We start from the raw sequence: 20,918 nt of genomic DNA on the forward strand, positions 1-20,918 counted from the left end.
CGCCTTTCCTTTCTTTACCTGTGCTGGGGACTGAGCCCAGGGCCTCGAGCTTGCTAAGTGCATGCTCTACCACTGAGCTACACACCCAGCTTGGAAATACTTCATTTTTTTTTTTTTTTGGTACTGGGGATCAAACTAGGGTCCTTGCGCGTGCGCAGCAGGCTGCGAAACCACGGAGCCAAGTCCCCAGACCAGAGTTTTTTTGGTTTTGTTTTGGTGGTACTGGGTTTTTTTTTTTTTTTTTTTTTTTTGGTACCGGGGATTGAACTCTGGTCCTTGTGCTTGTGAGCCAGGCAGCGGAGCCACTGAGCTAAATCCCCGGCCCTTGGAAAGACTTGAAAGGATATGATTCTTCAGCTCTGGAGACAGCTGCCATGCAGAGGCGGGAGCCAGTTATATTAGTGAGATCCTCCTGCTTCAGCCTCCCAGCCTGCTGGGGGTGTGTGTGCTATTGTGCTAAGCAGTTGTCTGATTTTTTTTTTGAGACAGGGTCTCTCTATGTAGTTCAGGTTGGCCTTGCACTCACCTTGTAGCCTGGCCTGGCCTCAAACTTGTGGCAATTCTCCTGCCTCAGCCTCCCTAGTGCTGGGATTACATGTAAGTTATCTGATTTTTTTTTTTTTGGTACCAGGGATCGAACTCAGGACCCTGAGCTTGCGAGGCAGGTGGCGGAACCACTGAGCCAAACCCCCGGCCCTAGTTATCTGATTTTTTAAAAAAGGGAAGCCAGAAATTTATTTAAAATTCACTGGAAATTCATTAAAAATTTCAAAATAAACCACCTAACTGTGCAGATGAAAAACAACAGATTGGCAAAGATAGTTGTTGCAGTTCTATCTGAAAGTCAGAAGTATCTTTAAAGAGACTGGAATGACTGGATTGTGTGCAACTCATCCACAGAAGGAGAAAAGTAACCCTTCCCTGCCTTCCTTACTGGGAGTTAAGAGAAGCAAAATGGAATTCGCTTCACATTGACTTATTGTGAATGCCTCGGCTCCTGGAGTCCAGGATTGACATTTAGTGGGAGGAAAGGCAGTTGTCCCTGCTGTTGGGCCTGAGACAGCCTAAGAGCAGTACCTCTGCCAGGGCCCTGGTTAAATGGCATATGTATATGACTTGGATACAACTATTCAATGGAATGCTATGTATCCTTGACTCCAAGGGAAGTAATATTATCTCTAACAATGTACATTATCTTTATTTATTTTTTATTTATTTTTGGTACCAGGGATGGAACTCGGGTCCTTGTGCTTTCGAGGCAGGCGGTGGAACTACTGAGCTAAATCCCCGGCCCTACATTATCTTTAAAATATACAGATGTGAAAAGATCTCCAAAGTAAATTAAATGAAAAAAAGCACAAAATAACATGTCATTCACATGAGAGAAAAAGGGAATACTCATGGGAACACCTGCAGAGGCTAGTTCTGTAGTGATGCACAAGAAACAGGAGTCAGTAACTGCCTCAAGGGCCAACGGTGATCCAAGAGATGCACACCTGACTGCCAGCAGCAGTTTTCCAGATTCCTTGTGGCCCTCCCTTCCTGCTTATACCTTTGTACTGTCTCATGCTCAACAGCAGGGACAACTGCCTCTTCTCCCACTAAATGTCAATCCTGGACTCCAGGAGCCGAGGGATTCACAATAAGTCAATGTGGAGCAAATTCCCTTTTGCTTCTCTTAACACCCAGTAAGGAAGGCAGGGAAGGCTTAGTGTTCTTCCTTTTGTAGATGAGGCAACTGAAGCATATGTTGTGGTACAAATCAACCCAGTCATTCCAGTATTTCTCAGCAATGCCTCCAAGGCCCTGGTCCCATAGAACCAAAGGGAAGACACCAAGCTGGAGATGGAGGAAGAAGTAACAGGAGAGCCATGGCCTTTGAGCAAAGTCTCATCCACTGGTGGCTGGGGTTCTGTGACTACAACTGTGGCTGAATGTAATTTAAAGCCTGATGTGCGCTGTCGGTTTCTGTGCACATGAACATGTATGTACTCCACCAGCTCTCAAGGCACTGAGTCCCCACTGGTCTCCCTTCTCTGATAACAACTGTGTCCTCCTGTTTAAGCCTGGACAAAGAGCAAATGAACCAAAGGATTCTCTACCTGGCCCCAGATCCTCTCAGCCTCAGGCCTGGATCCCAGCCTTAGTGCACGACTAAGGAAGGACAGCAGGTAGATACTGAGGGAGCACTGTACCTGCACCCCAGTGCATGTGTCCACGCTCATGTGGGCACATCTCAGCCTTGGGCAGGACCCAGGGCCCAGCTGGCACAGGGAGCCAGGGGCAGCCTTAGATGGCGATGGCAGATCTGGCAACTGGCTGATCAAACAGGCCTCCCTTAGGCTCCCAAGTGTCTCCTTCAAGGGATCTATCACACCAATAGATACAAAGTACTGCTAGGCACTTTGCAAGTGTTAATTTCCGACTGCTGCTGTAACAAATTACCAAAATTTTAGTGGCTTAAAACAACATTTGTTATACACTCTTGGGTTCAGAAATTTAAAATGGGACAGGGGAGCTTTATTTCTTTTGTTTGTTTGTTTTTTGAGACAGGTTCTATGTAGTTCAGGCTAGCTTTGAACTCACTATGTAGCCCAGGCTGGCCTCGAATCCACCGTGACCCTCCTGTGTCAGCCTCCATAGGGCCAAGATTACAGGCGTGCACCGCCACACCCACCACTTTATTCTTTCTTACTTTATTCTTTCTGGAGGCTCTGGGGGAGAATTTGTGTCCTTCCATTTCCTAGCTTCTAGAAGCTACCCATTCCTTGGCTCAGGGCCACATCACTGCCATCTAGGCCTCTGTTCTCACATTTCCGGTGACTCTAACACCTTTACCTCTCTCTAGAGGATCTTTGTGATGATCTTAGACCCATCCACATAACCCAGGATCATCTTCGAAAGATCCTTAATTATATCTACAAAATCCGCTTTGTCAGAAAAGAAATTTACTTACAGGCTTTGGGGATTAAGATTTTGGATGACAGTGACTGACTATTATTCTGCCTACTATAGCAAGCATTAGCCCACCTAGCCCGAATAACAACTCTAAAATAGACATTGTCATCATTTTGCAAACTGAGATGCTCAAGGTTATACACTTAGTACACAGCAAAACTACAGGCACACCTCCCGAGTCTCCTGATGATCACCACACATCTGGGGCCCTGAGGTGCTCTGTGCTGGCAAGTGCCCACTCTGGCTTCACTCACACACACACACACACGCACAGGGGCATTTCATGTGTGTGTTCTCCTAAAACATGCAGACACTACTGATACGTGAACACACACACAATACCTGAGCACACGCATCCACAAACACTCCTATGCTTATATACTGTCACACTGCACACGGGAACACATGCCCTGCACACACACATTTGTGCATACTATGTCATGTGCAGTCTGTGCTTAAACAAATACTGTACACACATAGCAAATGTACTTTGATACTATTTGCACACACAAATATCCTGTGCTAACAACTACATGATGCCCTCTGATACTACTCTTTGCACACCATGCAAATATATATTCTCTTTTAAACACACCTTGAACAAAATATGACACGCCTGCTATGACACATATATCCTACACACACAATTCATTAATACCTATGCAGTCGACACATAGCTACCTACTCGTGCATCCTGTGCGCACACACACACTACATATTCACTCTTCACACGTGGACACCCTCTTTTGTCTCAAAACACTGCGCGCTGCCGTCTTTCAGGCATATTCAGATGGCGTGCATATGTTCTCAAGTACTGCGCGCACATCCTGCTCACACGTGTGGCAGTTTGAATACACACACAGAATCTTCTAATACATTTTATTTTTTGGTACCGGGGATCGAAGTCAGGACCTTGAGTTTGCGAGGCAGGTGCCGGAACCACTGAGCTAAATCCCCGGCCCTCTTAATACATTTTATACACAGCTCCTGCCGTTACAGAAATGTACTATTCAGCAGGCCCAAATCTACGCTGAGTTCTCTGCTTTGATTGCTACTTCACAAGCAAGTATGCTGCCCACCAGAGGCTGGGGCGCGGGTTGGAGCCGTTCTCCCGGGAGGAGCCGGCGGCAGGGAGGCCCGCCCTCTGCCGCCGAGGTGTGGTCAGCCCCAGGCCCGACCTCAGCCGCGGCAGAAAGTAGTTCCAATACCATGTTTGTTAACCAGGTTATCTGGGCTGTGGAAGATTTTAATGTTGAATTTTATAGCTTTACCACGCTCTGCCGTCCTTGTGAATATTGTAATATTGCATTTTTTACAAGTTACTCTTCTGTTAATGTTCCAGCTAGTAACTTTTATAATCCTCCTCAATGAAATTTTTTTGTATTCTTCCGCACCGTTAACCCCAATGGCGGCGCCTCGGCCCCTGGCAGGAGGCAGATATGAGATGAATTCCTCTTTAATCAGAAATAATAATAATAAAAACACGCTCGGCTCCTTGCCTCTCGCCCCGGCTTCCCTCGCGCGGCCTCCGCCTCCCGCTGCCGGGGGCCCCGCGGCCTGGGCTTCGAAGGCCGAGGCCTGGGTCTCCGGGTCCGCCGGCCGCGGTCTGGGCCAATGGCGGCTTCTCCCTCGTCGGCTTCTCGCGCTCGTCCCGGCGGCCTTCCTGGGTCCCTCTGCTCCGTCCCTGCTGTGGACTTCTCGCCTTTCACCCGTGTCTCTTTCCACCTCTTTGTCCTCCATCTTTTGTCTCCACATTCTTCCCTCCCTCCCTTCTTCCTCTCTCTCTCTTCTCTCTCTCTCCTCTCTCTCTTCTCTTCCTCTCTCTTTCTGTCTCTCTCTCTCCCTCTTCTCTCCTCTCCTCCTCTCTCCTCTCTCTCTCCCTCTCTCTCTCCCTCTCCCTCTCTCTCCTCTCTCTCGCTCTCGCTCTTGCTCTTTCCTCAGAAGATCCGAAATCATCTGGGAGAGGGCGTGGGAGTCCCAGGAAAAGCGTGGTCCGTTAGTGGCCCTTGGAGCTGCTTTGGCTCTGGCTGCCACTAGGTTAGGAAGCCAGGAGAAGAGGTGGTGTCCGCGGCCATACTGAGGGAAGAGCTTCTCTAGAGTGGGAAGGCTCAGTCAGGGCCTGGGGCAGACGCACAGTGCGTCCCATAACTCTTGCCCTGGGTTCCCTTCCATCCAATGGGAAAGACACGTACAGAGGTTCGGGAAGGTGTGCAGTGGAGGCTGCACTTTGGGCAGGAGCCTCCCCAGAGGGAGACCGGGTGTGCGTGCTTTTGCGCTGGGGCGAATGCCTGTCTCTTTTGGCAGCGGCACAAGAGAATACGATCCAAGAGTACAGCAGAGTTTATTTACTCAGTGAGTTTTATTGCCCATCTACCTTGTGCCAGGCCCTGTGCTAGACGCAGAGAGCACAATGATTCATGAAAATGCAATTCTTCATCTGAAGAGTTTATGAACTAGCGGAAATGCAGATATTAACCAAATAACCATCCCAATATGTCTTTGAAAACTGGGATCGCTGCTAAGGATTTTGAACTGGAGAATATATCCCGGCTTCTGGGGCCCTAGGGGCTGAGGGAGCAAACTGGGCCCAGGGCCTAATAAGGCTCCCCGGGCTTCTCACCCTCCTTCCTGTGCGTAACACCCTCTTAATAGGGGGTGGAACTCTCCAGCTGAAGTGAGATTTATCAGCTGCGCTTTAACACTCCCCCTAGCAGAAAGGAAAAAATATGAGAAAAGGAAAAAAATGGAAACAAAGTCTTTGTAAATAGGGAGGGATGGAGGGATTGAAGGGAGAGCAGGGAATGGGGGAAAAATAAGAACCAAGATGCATCATGTACAGGTACAAGATCCCAATGATGAATGTAACTGTTGTATACCCAAAATGTACCATAAACCTAATGGGAAAAAAAAGAGACTAGCCCTAGCAGACCCCAGATCTGGCCGTTATGCCCTCCTTCCTGCAGAGGGGATGGCGGTCCGCGCCTGAGAACAAAGCAGCCCAAGTCTGGAAAACGGAGCCGCAGCCCAGCCGAGCATCTGGCTCGCTGAGCGACGCGGCGTCCCGGAAGGGCAGGGTGGGGCAGGGAGGCGGAAGGCCCAGCCCTTAGGACCCGGACGTCCCTGCCCTCGGGCCTCAGCTCGAACGCGGCCGGCGTCCACCTTGGCTGGGCGCTGAGTGCCGCCCGCGCCGCCACCAGGGCCCCGAGCGCGCAGCCCCGGTGCAGGCCGGTGCAGGCCCGAAGGCCCACTCCGCCGCCACCAGGCGAGCAGCGTGCAGGTGCGGAGCCTGTGGGCGGGGCTGTGGGCGGGGCTGTGGGCGGGGCTGCGGCGGGCCGCGCCTGTGCGGAGCGGAGGCTGCGAGCGCCGAGACAGTAAAACATCTGTAATGTGCCATTCGCCGCTGCTCGCTGATTGCTCATGGATTAAAGATTAAAATCTCGGCTTTGGCAGATGGGGAGAGAGAGGAAACTCTTACGAGCACGTTTTGCATCTGCAGTTCATTCTGCTCCGCTCCTGCGCCCCTCTCGGTGGCGCCCGCCCCGCCCCCCCAGCTCCCGGCTCCCCCTGCGGGCGGCTCGACGCCCCGGCCCCGTCCTCTGGCGCCGCCCGACTCGGCTCCTGGCCGCCCCGACTCGTGTCCGCCGGGGTTTCCAGAAAGGTTCTGCTCACACCACCCGCTGAGGGCCACCCAGGTGCCCACCGCGCTGAAGAGGCGGCAGGGCGGAGGCACGGGGGTCCGCCCGCCACCCCGGGTCTGGAGAACAGGGACTAGGGCACAGGCAGGTGTGCTGGCCTGGGTACCGTGTCGCCTCTGTGGCTTTCACACCGAGCTGCTTCGGGGGCTGAGTGGGGCAGGAAGAGGGACTGCTGGGAAGGACCCCCGGGAGCTCCTAGGCCAGGGAGGAGAGGGTCCCTGAAGGGTCCCTGTCAGTGGCCTGGTTCCGGCCCTGGAGGAGTGTGTCCAGCCACCTGGGGCAGAGTCTCCCTGTCCTGAGTGTGTCCCTGGGGAGGGAGATCCAGGCCAGGAGAACGAGAGGCAAAAAAAAAAAAAAAGAAAGAAAGACTGCCAGGAAGACAGACGGGCATTCGAGAGACAGGAAATGGAACAGAGAGCTGCGGAGCTGCACGGCAGATGTGAGCACCTGCAGCTGATAGTGGGGGCGAAGTCTGGGAAGATGGGCCGAGGGGCCCTGCCTGGTGTTCAGGCCCCGTGGTGGAGCAGCGGGTTGGTCTAGGGTGAGTGGAAGAAGAGCTGAAGAAGGATGAAGGAGAGGAGGGTCGGGGTGGCAGATGTAATTAATTACTGCATATTAAAATGTTTGTTTACAGAGATGAACAGCGGCCGGAGGTCTGATGGTAATTAATTCACAGCATTTCCCAGCCCTCTTTGAGCCCAAGTCCTCCTGGGAGGTCTGGGGCAGACTGGGCTGGGTGAGATGCTGCTACAATCCCACCTCCTCTCACTAGGCCTAGAGTCCAGGGGGCTGAGGCGGTGGTGGTGCTAATCAAACACCATCTACTCAAGTGCCCCCACCTCACCCCCAACACATTTTGGGGCATCAGGACACAGAGGGCTTGTGATGACTGATTTGCCTGGGGCCACCAGCTAGTCCGTGGTGGGACCAAGACCCTGGCTTCCTGGAAGTGTTCAAGGCCATAGTAATACTGAGAAGGAAAGAGACAGTGATGTTGGGCAGAGCTGATCCAGCACAGACCGCAGGAAGGGTTGAAGGGCTTGGGAAGGGGAGATGGACCTCAGGCCCTTCCTAGAGAGGCTCCCAGAGATAGCTCCCCCACGGAAGTATTCTGATCTATGGAGAGGGAGACAGAAGCAGTCAGCATCCTCAGCCGCAGGGTCCATCAGTCGGGCAAGCTTTGTGACCCGGAGAACTAGCATAGCTTCTCTGAGCCTTCATTTCTGCCCCCCTGAGCCCCCGCTGACCCAAGGCTTTTGTGCTGAGCTACATGAGCTACACTCCCAACCCCTTTTCACTACTGATTTTGAGACTAGGTCTCACTAAGACATTAGGTCGCCCAGGCTGGGCTCAAATCCATGATCCTCCCACCTCTGCCTCCCAGAGTACTGGGGCTACAGGTGTGGGCCACCATGCTGCCTCGAGCTGAGCCGTCATCTTCCATCAAAAGGACTCCATCCTGGGCAGCTGGGAGGGGAGTACACCTTGCTCACTCGAACCAAGGAGTGGCAAGTGGCGGTAGTGGCACTTAGCCCAGCTCCTCTTCACCTGCACATAGTCGCCCTCAACAGCAAAGGCAGCCACCTCCACAGCATCCCTCAGCTCATCCCTTCCTTCCTTCATCCATCAGTCTGCTGGGGTGTGCAGGGTGGGGAGGAACGAGATGAAGGGACGCCCTGCTTTGCAGGGGCCCTCAGGATTCATGAAAGCCAGTGGTGAGGCACACGAGGAAGGCCGTGAAGTCGGGGGACACGGGCAGAGGAGTGGCTGTACCCCGGGCCAGGTACAGAGGACAGGGTCCTTCCGTGAGGAGCAAGGAGTCAGCAGCGCTGGGGTGGGGCTGCCCCTCTCTCAAGACACCAAGGACCCCGGGGATCCCACCGGGCTTCTGGGGTGGCGAGTGGGGGAGGGGTCCCTTCTCTCTCACCCAGGCCCTGCTCTTTCAACAGCAGATTCGCTCCTCTGAAGCCGCAGGGCGGACCAGGATGGGTCCAAGTGTGCAGAAGAAAAGAGCCCGGGAAAGGTGGGGGAGGGTGAGAGGCAAGGAGGCGGTGGCCTCGAAGCCTCGCGCGGCTGCAGTGGCCTGCAGACGGCCCCTGGCGCTCCTTGCTCGGAGGTGGTGGCCGGCCGAGGCACCTGGCTGCTTGTGGGGCTCTGGGGTGTGCCGGTCCGAGCGCCCACCCGCGCGAGTCCGCAGGGAAGCCAGGGGACAGAGCAGGCCCTCGCCGGCCCGGGTGCACTCCAGGGCCCTCCGCAGCGCCCTGGCCGCGGCCTTTAGACGGCCTGGGCCCTGGTTCGGGGGTCACGTCAGGGTGTTTACTGCAGACACATCCCCAAGCCCTGAGGAACCCCCCGGGACCCTGCCGGGACAGCCCGGCCATGGCCGCTGGCTCCTGCCGGGTCTTCCCGCGCGCGGAGAAGCAGGAGCCGAGTCGCGCCTGTGCCCGTGGGGTCCGCTCCCTCCCTGCCACGCGGGGCGCGCTGGGCCGCTGAGGGTGGAGGCGGGCGGAGCTGTCGCTTCCCATCAGGCGGAGGATTGCTGGCGACACGCGCAGGCCCGCGGCGTTTCTGTGTCAGGGAGTTTTGCCGGCGCTGTGACCCGTGCGAGGGGGTCGGGCTGCTCGCGGGGAGCGGCCAAGAGTGACCGGCGCGGCCGCCCGCGTCATCGCCACCTGGCCGGGTCATTGCGCCTTCTCCTGCCGGCCGGCTCGGCGCCGCATGGGGGCTGGTGGGGGCGGGAGGACCGGGCTTCTGCAGCACCCGGGCACCCCGCGGGGAAGACCAGGTGGAGAAACCTCTCCCATGTAGAGGGAGGAGACGCCGAGAAGCAGCAGAGTCCAGCGCCCCGGGCCTCAGTTTCCCCACTCGAGCTGGGGCGGGGAGGCCTTTGGTGGCCCGGACTTAGAAATGCTCTGTTCCCTGGACAGAGAATCCAGGCCTAGAGTCAAGTCCCCCCGAGAGGCGGGGGGCTACAAGGTGGCGGCGGCAGAGGGCCCTGGGCCTGGGCGTGGGTGGCCGAGCTTCCGGAGCAGGGGTGCAGTGGAGGAGGGGCGGGGGAGCGCTGCTGACCTCTTCCCCGGGCCCACTGGTCCCATCTGAAGCCTGCCGGCTCCCGTCTCCAGCACTTAATGATTTCGACGCCCCCCCCCCCCCCCCCGCGCGCTCCATCGGGGCCTTTGTCTGCCAGACCGAAGGCCCCTCTCCTGGGTCCACCCATCAGTCACCCGGAGCTCCAGCTGTTCCCAGCCTTTGGAGCAACCTCCGCCGCTGTCACCACTACAAATTGGCTCTCAACAGCCGCTTGGAGACCCTTTCTCTGCCATTGTCTGGGGACAAATGGCCTTGCCCCTGCACACGCCCTGCAGGCTGCCTGCTGCTTCTGGGAAGGGGGCACTGAGCCCTTCCAGGAAGCCCAACCCCTTCTCTGGCCCCTATAGCCTAGCCTGGCGGGGCGAAGCGGAGCCCACTGCCTGGACTCCCTCCCTCGGGGCCAGGGACTGGACCTCCTGGCTCCCGAGTGGCCCCAAGAGCAGAGGAGTCTCGCCGTGCACTTGTTGAGAGCTGCAGTGAGCAGGAGGAGGCCGCATGGACTGGAGGGTGTGGGCTCCCAGGAGCAGCCTGGGCCCAGCACAGAGCCAAGACAATTACACGCCTAGTTTTGCTGATTGCATTAAAATCATTAGAATGAGGGATCTGAAAAATCCTACATTAAGGGGAGAATTAGAAGGGGCTTTAGAGACTGACACAGGCACCCATAGTGCATCTGGCACTGTTAGCTCAGATCATGTTCTGAAAGCTGGCGCTTCACGCAGTGTCTTGGTGACCTTCACACCCCCGCCCCGCGTCCCCCTGCCTGCTTGCAGAATTTTTGTGTAAAGTGTTCCTTGCTTCATCTGCCTTTTTTTCCTCTTTGCCTCTCTCACATTTCAAACTTTGCCCTCCAGAACTGGTTCCTGGGTCATGTTAAGGGGTGGTAGATCTGCAGGTGTATGCCTGTAATTCCAGCTACTCAGGAGGCTGAGGCAGAAGGATCTCAAGTTTGAGGCCAGCCTGGGCAATTTAGCATGACGCTGTAGCTCAGTGGGAGAGTGCTCACCCCAGTGTGCCTGAGGCCCGGGGCTCTATCTGCAGCACCTGGGGGTTGAGAGGATTCGGGGTAAGGCCTTTGGCTTTGTGAGTGGGAGACAGGCAGACCAAGCCCCCAGAAGACTTGTTCCTGGTCAAAGTGCTCATCCCAACCTCTGTCCCAGGGTCAGCGCCAGGGCAGCAGAAAGCCCAGAGACCGAAGTTGGGGTAAGGATGGAAAGGGGCCAGTCTGCAATAGAAGGGCAGAAGGCCACTGTCGGATGAGGCCAAGCCTGAGGTGAGGCTGCCTGTGAGGAGGTTCCAGGGTGTGTCCTGGTGTGCCTTCCTCCTGTGTGCTGCTGGGCTTCCTCCACTGGGCCTCGCTCAGTCTGGAGAAGAGATCATCGGTGCTGTCTGGGGACCTCGGGGCTCAGGCGTGGGCTGGGCAGCTCAGCGGGCGGGCTGGGTGGGGCATGCTGCAGCCCTGGCAGAGGGGCCTATCTGGCTAGGACCAGTGGAGAAAGGATTGGGCAAGTGGGCGTGGAAGCGGAATTGCCAGCCAGGAATGAATGGATGGTGGAGTTTCTCCTTTGTAACCGGGAATAATTAAGATAGATGTGCGGATGGATTAGCTGTCCTGCAAGGTCAGGAGCGCATTGCCGGATCACTCTATTATTTCGCTGCGCCACAGCTACCCGGCTAACGCCTTTTTCATGATATTTTGAACATCCACACAGAAAAAAAAACCCAAGTGAGTGTGCGAGAGATACAAATGGATCGTTTGGTGGAGAAATCCGTCTTCGTCACTGCCGCCAGGCTGGGATTAATTCGATTGAAGGCTCCTCCAGGCTCCGCCAGGGAGACGGCTCAGGAAAGCAAGAGAGATTGGTTTGCACCCCCGGGAGCAGGATTGATGGGCTAGCCTGCCAGGCTGGGCGGGCGGCGGGTGTAGGGCTGGGGCCTGGCCTTGGCCGGGTGGGGTCCTGGCCTGAGGGAGACACCTGGAGCAGCCGAGACCTGCAGGAGCTTGCTGTGAGACTGCAGCTGTGGCGGGGGAGCGCTCAAGCTCTAGTGTCCCAGGTGGCTGAGGGACCGGAGAAGAATAGGAAGGCAGGGCTGGTCTCCAGTGACATCTGTCTTTCACGGATGACCCAGGGGAGGCCTCTAGTGCTCATGCAGACTTAGGGTCTGGGTGAGGGAGATGTGGCCATCCAGTCAGAAGAAAGCAATGACCGAGCCCGAACCATGTCCCCGGTACTGTGCCTGTGGGAACAGGGCGGAACATAAGTGGGAAGGTGCACAGTGACTGGATCATCCCAGCTGAGGGGAACCTAGAGAATGGGGATAGAACGTAGCCTGAGGCAGCAGAGCGCCTTCTTCTGGGGTGACAGTAAAGCTAGTTTACAGGTAACCGCAACCATGACACAGAAGGGAGAACAGCCAGAGAGGAAGGATGTGAAGATCTGGAAGCTAGCAAGCTAGGGGAGAACTCTTCACCTGCCCAAGAAAGGTCACACAGGTAGTGATGGCAGAGGTAGGGCTGAGAGAAAAGTCCTTGGCCTCGCAGAATCCTACCTGTTTGCCAGAGGAGACAAGGTCTTCAGACTCTGAAAATGGTAGACGCATGAGCCCCACTGAGGAAGCAGGGCACTCTGTGCCAGTGAAGATGTATGCAGTCTCGCACATGCACATGCATGGAGTAAAGACCATTCAAGGGTGTGAGCTACGTGCCTCAACTGTTTGTTTTTGACTTATTGAATATATGGTGGTAAAAATTTAAACATGACACAAGGGTGAAAATCAAGACCCCTCGCATCTAAACTTTCTGTCCCTAAATGTTTCTTTCTAGAAGCAATTACTAGTATACTTGTGCATCTTTGTAAGAATAATCTTTACATTCACAAGTGATAGTAAATTACACATATTCTTCTCGGTCTTGTTTTTTTTTAATTGGCAGCTGGGCATGGGGGCACACACCTATAATCCCAGCACTCTGGAGACTGAGGCAGAAGGATCATGAGTTTGAGGCCAGTCTGAGCTACAGAGCAAGTTCAAGCACAGCTTGGATTATATAATTAGACCCTGTCTCAAACAGCAACAACCAACCCAACTATCTGGTGTGTGCTTGTAATCCCTGCTACTTTGGAGGCTGAGGCAGGAGAATCATAAGTTCAAGGCCAGCCTAAGCAATTCAGCAAGACCTTGGCTAAAATTAATTAATTAATTAATTAATTAATTAAAAACAGTTTGGGGATGTAGCTCAGTGATAAAGCACCCTTGGGTTCAATCATCAGTACCATGCAAAACAAAACCAAACAAACCAACTACAACTATTTAGAGATTATCACAGAGTAATCCACAACAGTATAGTATTCTTGTTCTCTTCACACGATGTGTGTTCTGCTTGGAGAATGTACTGGTTACTCATTGAGCTGGTATTGGTGTGCACAAGGTTGCCACACTGACTATCCTTGAAGTGGAATTTCTGGGCCTAAAGCAGCTGTGTAAGAGGAAGTTTGGATTTGGGTTGGGGGAGAGAGAGCAGCGCTGTCAGGTAGTAAGGGGAGCTGGAGAGGAAGAGGCACTAACCTGGGGGTGTGGCGAGCCCCAGAGAGAGCCCAGGAGGCTGCGCTTGGGAGCAGCGGCTTGGGTCTCAACTGTGGGCCTGCTCTAGTCTGTTTTTTTTTTTGGTACCGGGGATCGAACTTGGGACCTTGTGCTTGCGAGGCAGGCAGCGGCACCACTGAGCTAAATCTCTGGCCTGGCCTGCTCTATTCTGGTTCTGTGACTATACACAAGTTCTTAAATTCATCTAAACTTTTTTCATGTAAATGGGGAGATCAATATGGTCCTCATTGATTTGTTGTGAAGTTTAATATTTTTTCATAATTATATATGGGAAAATGAGTAGATGTACTCTATATTAAAAGCAGCAATTATCTCTGGGTAGTTGCATTTGAAATGTTTTATTTTTTCTTTTCTATCTTCCACATTATCCATGTTATCTAAGAGTTGTCCAATGTACGTGTGTTAATTTCACAATCAGAAATAGAGTATAGGTAATTTCAGTGGGACAAAGAGAGAGGTGTTGGGAGGAGCCGCTGCACGGCTGATACTTGGTTGACAGTCCCTGGCAGAGGCTGGTACTGATGCAGAGGTTGGATGGGTTCACGGAAGAACAGCGTTGGCGAGAGGGACCAGTGGGAAGAGGCCGTGAACGAGCCGCAGTGCGGATCCCAACAGTGTATATGGGACAGTCCAGATGGCCAAAGAGGCAGGGTTCTTGTGCTCGTTTCATTCACCTGTTCCTTCTCCAGACAGGAAGGGAGCAGATCCCGGCCAGACCCCGGCTCCCCCTGGGCACACGATGCTGTGTGGAACTTAGGCTGGTGAAGAAGTTCATGGGGTGTGTAACTTGTTCCGATGAGTTGTCTGTGCAGGAGCAGTGTGAGCCTTCTGGGAGCTGGTAAGAGGGGGTTCTCCACTGAGTTAGACCAGGGAGTGGAAGGGTGAGTGGGCGTTTCGTGCGAGGAGGAGAGGGCAGCCTATGTCTAGGGAGAGGAGGTGGGAGTGTCCTCAGGCAGCAGGAAGCCTGGGTAGCCCCAGGCCTGGCCTGAGTGTGGGGAGCGCAGGACAGGGCCACAGGGCTCTGGGCTTTTGTCTCGGGAGCAGTAGGAACCGGAGGAAGCCCGCACACCACCTGAGTTAGCTTGTGTTTTTAGCACCCCTAATGGCTGCAGAGACTGGAAATATGTGAATCAGTTAGAGCACTGGGAATTGAGGGGGACAATTTGAGTGAGGGAGTTGCTGATGAAGAGGGAAAGAAAAAGGATGGGCTTAGCAGAGGAGGAGTAGGAGAAAAAGCTGGAGAGGTACTGGTGCGGGTGAGGCTGTGGAGCAGAGCAGTGGGAGGGGCCTGCCGGCCAGGTCCAAGTTTATACCCAGCCTGGAGGAGCCGCTGATCGTGCTCTGCCGCCAAACAACTGCCCGCACACGGCACAGTCCTTACGTATGCTCGGCCATTCTTGTCTGTGTTTTGCACGCTCACCTCATTTAATCCGGGAAACTACCATATGCAGATGCCACTGTCAGTCGCAACTAATGGATGGGTTAAGCGCCTGCTCTGGGTCTCCTACCTTGGAGCTGGGTTTTACACCCTGAATTCTGGTGCAGAGTATAACCACTGAGCCTTCCTGCCACGGAAGCTTTCTGAGCAGGAGAAGGGTGCAATCAGTGCTGTGACTAGAAAATTAATCTGGTGGCAGGGAGCAGGCTGGGTGAGATTTGGGCAAGAGGCTTGGAGGTGAATGTTTCAAATGGCTGGAGTGAGGCTGGGTCTGAGCTGCCGGCCGAGGGAGAGCAGGAGGGAAGGGGAGGGTGATACGCAGGGCCTCTGGCACAGATGGAATTTAGGACGTGTGTTAGTTTTCTATTGCTGCTGTCACAATTTACCGTATTCATAGTGGATTAAAGAAAACACCCGTTCTGAAATCTTACAGTTCTGTAGATCAGGAGGCAGGGAAGACTGGCTTCTCTGTTAGTCTCGCAAAGCTGAAGTCAAGACGTTAGCCAGGTTGGACTTGAAGCTCTCAAGGAGGACGCTTCACACTCATTCCTCGGTTCTTCTCTTTTTTCGTTTGCTGTTGGAGATTGAACCCAGGGCCTTCGCACTGAGCTACATCCGCAGACCTTTTTCTTTTTTGAGACAGGGTCTCACTAAGTCCCTGAGTTGCCCAGGTTGGGTTTGAAGCTGCCATCCTTCTGCCTCAGCCTCCTGTGGTGCTGGCGTCACTGGCGTGGACCACCAACCAGGGCCCTGTCTTTCCTGCCAGAATTCAGTCCCTTGCTGTTGTAAGGCTTAAGTCCTCATTCCCTTGTCTCGGCTCCTAGAAACCACTCTCTGGTCCCTCTGCCTTCAAGGTCAGAACAGTGTGCCACTCCCCTGCCTTTAGCACCTCCCGCTTCCTCTCCTGCCAGCAGCCGAGAAAGTTCTCTGCCTTCATGTGGATGTATTTATTTATGTGTTTACAGTTATGTATTTAGGTATTTATTTTTGAGACAAGGTCTCACTATGTAGTTCAGGTTGGCCATGAACTCACCGTATTGTCCAGGCTGGCCTCGAACTTGCAATTCTCTGCCTTTCGCCCTGAATCATCTTGCTTTTGCTATGTGACATAATCACAGGGATGATACATAGCTGGGATAAGTGTCACAGGGCCATCTTAACACTCTGTGCAGCCACAGTTTGTGTTCCTGAGACATAGGAAGAGGTGGTATGGGCAGAGGGCCTGAGATTTGGGAACTGAATAATTGGGAACAGAGTGGCTGCAGGACCTGAACTCAGGACAGTGGGTAATGAATGAGGGTGGCCGTGCAGTGGACACATAAAGCGGTTAGGAAGGGGCCCTTCTGCTCAGCAGAGTGATGGGGTGACAACTACTTCCTGCCTTTGTCAGGAGACACACTGCACGCGGAGAGAACCCTAATCCTGTGAGCCTTGCTGCGTGCGACCCCTGTGCCGCTGCCACACAGATGGGGTTTCCAGCCTTCCTACTCCAGACTCCCTGGGCTCTGTCCATGTCATTGTTTCCCCATCCATGACCACTATTCTTTTTTTTTTTTGGTACTGGGGATTGAACTTGGGACCTTGTGCTTTCAAGGCAGGTGGCGGAACCACTGAGCTCAATCCCCGGCCCCGATGACCACTATTCTGACCTCAGTTGCCACAGACCAACTTTGCTGGTGCTTGAACTTCGTCTAAATAGTCATATAGTATGTAAGGAGAGTTTCATCCGATCACTGGTGGTGGGTGGGGGTACAGTTCAGTGGTAAAGCAGGTACTTAGCATGTATAAGGCCCTGGGTTCAGTCTGCAGCACCCAAGAAAGAAAATGACTGGGTGTTTGCTGCATGCCAGATACTGTGCCCGACTCTGGGGATGCAGCAGCGACGAGACAGACAGCTTCTCCCAGCCTTGTTAACTTAAGCTCACCCCAGAAGAAAGAGAGCCCTACTGTTGGAGGCCACCAGATAACCTAGGGGGGAGTGTGGGCAAAGAAGGTGTTAAGGTTTGGGTCTGGATGTCCCCCCCAAAGCCTCATGTCCTAGGCTTGATCTGGAGAGTGTGAAGCTGGGATTGATTCAAGATGCAGTGCTAGGCTCAAGGGCACTAGGATTAAGCGTGTGAGTGCTGCCTGCCCTACGTAGTCTGAATAAGACAAAAGGGGCAGGGAGATGCTGTTAACTCCCTTGTTCCCTTGCTGCCTTGTGTGCACCATGTTGTTTCTGCTCTTCCATCCCTGTTTTGCATCCCTGCCTTGGTGTCGGCTGTTATGGACTGAAACCTCTGTGAACTGCAAGCCAGATAAACCCCTTCCCTTCTAACTTTGAGTGTCGGGATTTTGTCTCAGCAATGAGAGGAAAGTAACTAACACAGAAGGCAAAAGCTAGGCGTGGTGCTGCACACTTGTAATCCCAGGTACATACAGGCTGAGGCAGGAGGACCAAATCTGAGCCCCTTCTGGGCAACCTAACGAGGCCCTGTTTTAAAATAAACATTTACAAAGGGGATAGGGATGTAGCTCAGTGATGGCAAACTTGCCTAGCATGTGCAAGATCTTGGGCTTGATGCCCACTACTGCAAACAAACAACAAAAGGAGGATGAAGATGAAACAGAGGGAAATGAGAAGGGTGGAGCAGTCAGACCGCAAAGGGACTGAAGGGTGAAGCAGCGCAGAAGCCAGAGAAAGGGTGCTTCGGGGGGGGCGCGGGCAGTGGTGTCCTGTGCCGCTGGGAGGTTAATGAGCAGGTGTTTGTGCAGCACCTGCTCTGCACAAGGCAGCGAGGGGGAGGAGGAGGACGGGGCCGCGCACAACTGCTCTAGTGATGACCTCCACCGCGCCCAGAGGGAAAGGGAGGGCCCAGGCAGGGGCCAGAGCGGTCCAATGCGTCCTGGCCGCAGGCCATCACCGCCTGGCTGGCATCCTCTGGGCTTCTGGGCCACAGGCTAAGGTTAGAGCCCCACCACGGCCGCCTGGCCCGGGCTCAGTTCCGGGGACTTCCAGGCCTTCCACTTTCACCTGTTGCCCTGTCTCTGACTGCAGGCACTCTGACCTTTTCCCGGCCTCGTCCCGTTCCTTCCTACTTCAGGGCCTCTGCACACATAATCTCCTCTGGGGTAAGCCTAACAGACTTTCATCCTCCTCCTTAGAAAGACCGAGTTAACTCTACTTGCTGTTATTCACTGCTCATGGCAGGTCATCTCTTCGAGAAGCCTTTCCTGACTCCCCTGGCTTGCTCTATAGAACTTCCGTTCCTGGGAGAGGGGGCAGGGAGGGGAGAAAGGGGGAAATAAAAGGAATGAATGTGTTATGTTCATGTTCCAACTCCTCATGGTGAACGGAATCACTGTATACTGCAAACATGTACGAATAAAAATAAAATTTAAGAAAGAACTTTCCTAGGGCCGGGGATGTAGCTCAGTGGTGTGGCCGCCTGCCTTGCAAGTGCAAGGTCTAGAGTTTGATCCCCAGTACCAAAAAAAATAAATAAATAAAATAAATCTGATTCTAAAAAAGAACTTTCCTAACACATCTCATGGTGAGTAGTTGTATATTTCTATGATTATTGATATGTGTCTATCACTCTCACATATTAGCGACCCCAGTGAGAGAGGGACCCTATGACTGTCAGGGATCCCCCAGCACGCCTTAGTGAGGCTTGTATGATCCAGGAGGTCTGCCTTTGAGCTATGTGACCTTGGGTATGTGGCTTTCTTCTCTTTCCTGGGACTCAGTTTCCTCATCCATACAATGAAGGGATAGATTCTCAAAGGGCCTCTCCAGCCTGGTGTCCTTGGAATCCATGAGTCATGCTCATAAGACAGGCCCTGGGCTGCCGGCCAGGACATTAGCATGGGTACTAGCGAGTGCTGAGTAAGGAGGTGGGAATGCTAGTCCTGCCGGGATGGGACAGAGTGGCATAATCTAGGACAGTGGTGGCGAACCTGTGGCACGCATGTTTTTTGTTCTTCTTTTAAGACAAAAGATGTTAATGTATGAGCTGTTTTTTTCTCAACTAAAGCCTCAGTATTCAGGTTTAATTGCAGCATTGGCACTTTGTGATAAATAAGTGGGTTGCACGTTGGGGCACCTAGTATTTTGGTTGCAGTTTGGGCTCTCATCTCTAAAAGGTTCGCCATCCCTGATCTAGGCTGTTCGGGAAGACTTCCTGGAAGAGGAGGGGGAAGAGAATCGAGTACATGCAGAGGAGAAAGCTCTAAGGACGGGAGAGGCACAGAAGCCCTGGATGTGACAGCAGACAAGTCAATAGCCTGGCTGTGCCCACGGGAAGGGTCCAGCTCCCTCCAGGTAGGAGAGGCCCTGAGCTTTAGTTTCCTATTGCTCCTGTGACAACGTGCCACAAAGCTGAGGGCTTATTATCTGAGTGTTCTGGAGGTCAGCATCCAAAGCCAGCTCACTGAGCTCGAGGCTAGGCATGGACAGGCTGGCTGTGTCTGGAGCTGCAGGGCAGAAGTGGTTCCCTTGCTTGGTCCAGCTTTTAAAGGCTCCCCCATTCCCTGGCTCATGGCCCGGATCTCTGGCTCAGGCTTGTTGCCTGCCTTCCATAAGGGCCATGTGGTTACACTGCACACTCGGGCGATCCAGGAGTCTCCTGATCTCATGCCTCTGATGTGGCCCATCTGTGAAGCTCCTCAGGCCGTGTGAGGCCGTGTGCTCACTGTCCAAAGGACTAGAGTAGGGACATCTCGAGGGGCTGCATTCAGCTGCTCACACATTAGGGTCACTGGTGTGGAGTCTGGAGCCAGAGCACCGAAGTTCAGGGCCTGGCTGTCACTCCCTAGTGGCCTAGTCCTGCTTGACTTATGTGACCCCTCTTAGGCCTGAGTTTTCTCACTTGTAGATAAGGAAATAGACAGTGTACCTTGCTTGTTTCAGGAATCTATTGCTGTATGACAATCACCCCAGAGTTTGGTGGCTAAAGACAAAGACTTTTTTATTTTTCATGATTCCGGTGATGGGCTGGGTCCAGCTGGGTGTTTCTTCTGCACTTTGAGATGCTGGCTGAGCTCAGGAGTGCAGCTGTGCTCTTCTGGAAATGCAGCTAAGGGTGGGATAGCCACACGTGGCCGCACTGACCGGTCTAGCCGTTGATGCCTCTGCTGGCTGGAGAGCTCTGGTCCCCGCACCCCTGTCTGTACTTCTCTGGCAGGGGAATCCAGGCCCCTTTACATGGGAGCAGCTTCCCAGCTGGGTGAGGTCACAAGGCCGCTTAGGGGTGGAGCCCCCTGAGTGTCACTTGTGCTGTGTCGTGCTGGTCAGACAGACCTCTACCTGTCAGGCAAAGCCACATAGGATAGTCATGTGTGTGTGTGTATGTGTATATGTGCACGTATATATGTGTATATGTATGTGTGTATATATATGTACACATGTGTTTACATGTGTGTATATGTACAGGTGTGTACATATGTGTATGTTGTATATGTAGATATGTGTATGTGTGTATATGTGTGTATATGTGTGTGTATATGAGTGTGTGTGTATATATATATATATTTTAATGAGACAAAGTATGATCACTATGTAGATCAGGCTGGCCTCAAACTTGCAGCGGATCCTCCTGCCTCAGTCTCCTGAGTGTTGGGATTACAGGTGTGCACCACCATGCCAGGCTGCACAGTCAAACAAAACAGAAACCCAAGGCCCTAAGAAACTTGAGTAAGGAAGTAACAGGCTTCAGACTGGGGCCAGTGCTGTATGATTCTTCCCAATTTGGTGATGATTTCAAGTTTGTTGAAACAAACTTTTGTTTGCTTGTTTTAGTAGGGAAACACCACCCTATCTTTTCTAAACAAACCTGATACATAAAACTGAGAAAGACATTTTCTTTTTCTTTTTTTTTTTTTGGTACTAGGGATCGAACTCGGGTCCTTGCATTTGCGCAGCAGGCGGTGGAACCACTGAGCTAAATCCCCAGCTCATTAGCATTTTATTTTGCATTTTATTAGCACATATTATGAAGGCTTTATTTGGTACCTTTTTTACTTCTTAGGTAAAGACATATCAATTAGCACACATGATAGCAACTTGATATCATGAGACCAACTTGTGATTTGTTAAAATTAAATTTGTAGTATTTCCATGAGCACATGGTCTTTTACTAAGGTTTCAAAGAGTA

At 53.1% G+C, this 20,918-nt stretch overlaps 1 long non-coding RNA gene across 3 annotated transcripts in view; it reads left to right on the forward strand.

Moving 5' to 3' along the window:
* Positions 1 to 20,918, forward strand: part of LOC110346015 (uncharacterized) — a 64,529-nt gene that overhangs the window by 10,904 nt on the left and 32,707 nt on the right. For 2 of the 3 annotated variants that reach the window (XR_015440690.1, XR_015440689.1), the window contains exon 4: positions 18,930 to 19,087. This is a non-coding gene — a long non-coding RNA (uncharacterized LOC110346015). Of the gene's footprint in view, positions 1 to 1,228; positions 4,474 to 18,929; positions 19,088 to 20,918 lie in introns of those variants that run through there. The other variant, XR_015440691.1, reaches the window with a different exon arrangement.

The sequence above is a fragment of the Heterocephalus glaber genome, unplaced genomic scaffold (assembly GCF_053883595.1).
Source record: "Heterocephalus glaber isolate CG9 unplaced genomic scaffold, H.glaber_assembly_v1.0 deba00001498, whole genome shotgun sequence".
In the NCBI taxonomy this organism is placed as follows: domain Eukaryota; kingdom Metazoa; phylum Chordata; class Mammalia; order Rodentia; family Bathyergidae; genus Heterocephalus; species Heterocephalus glaber.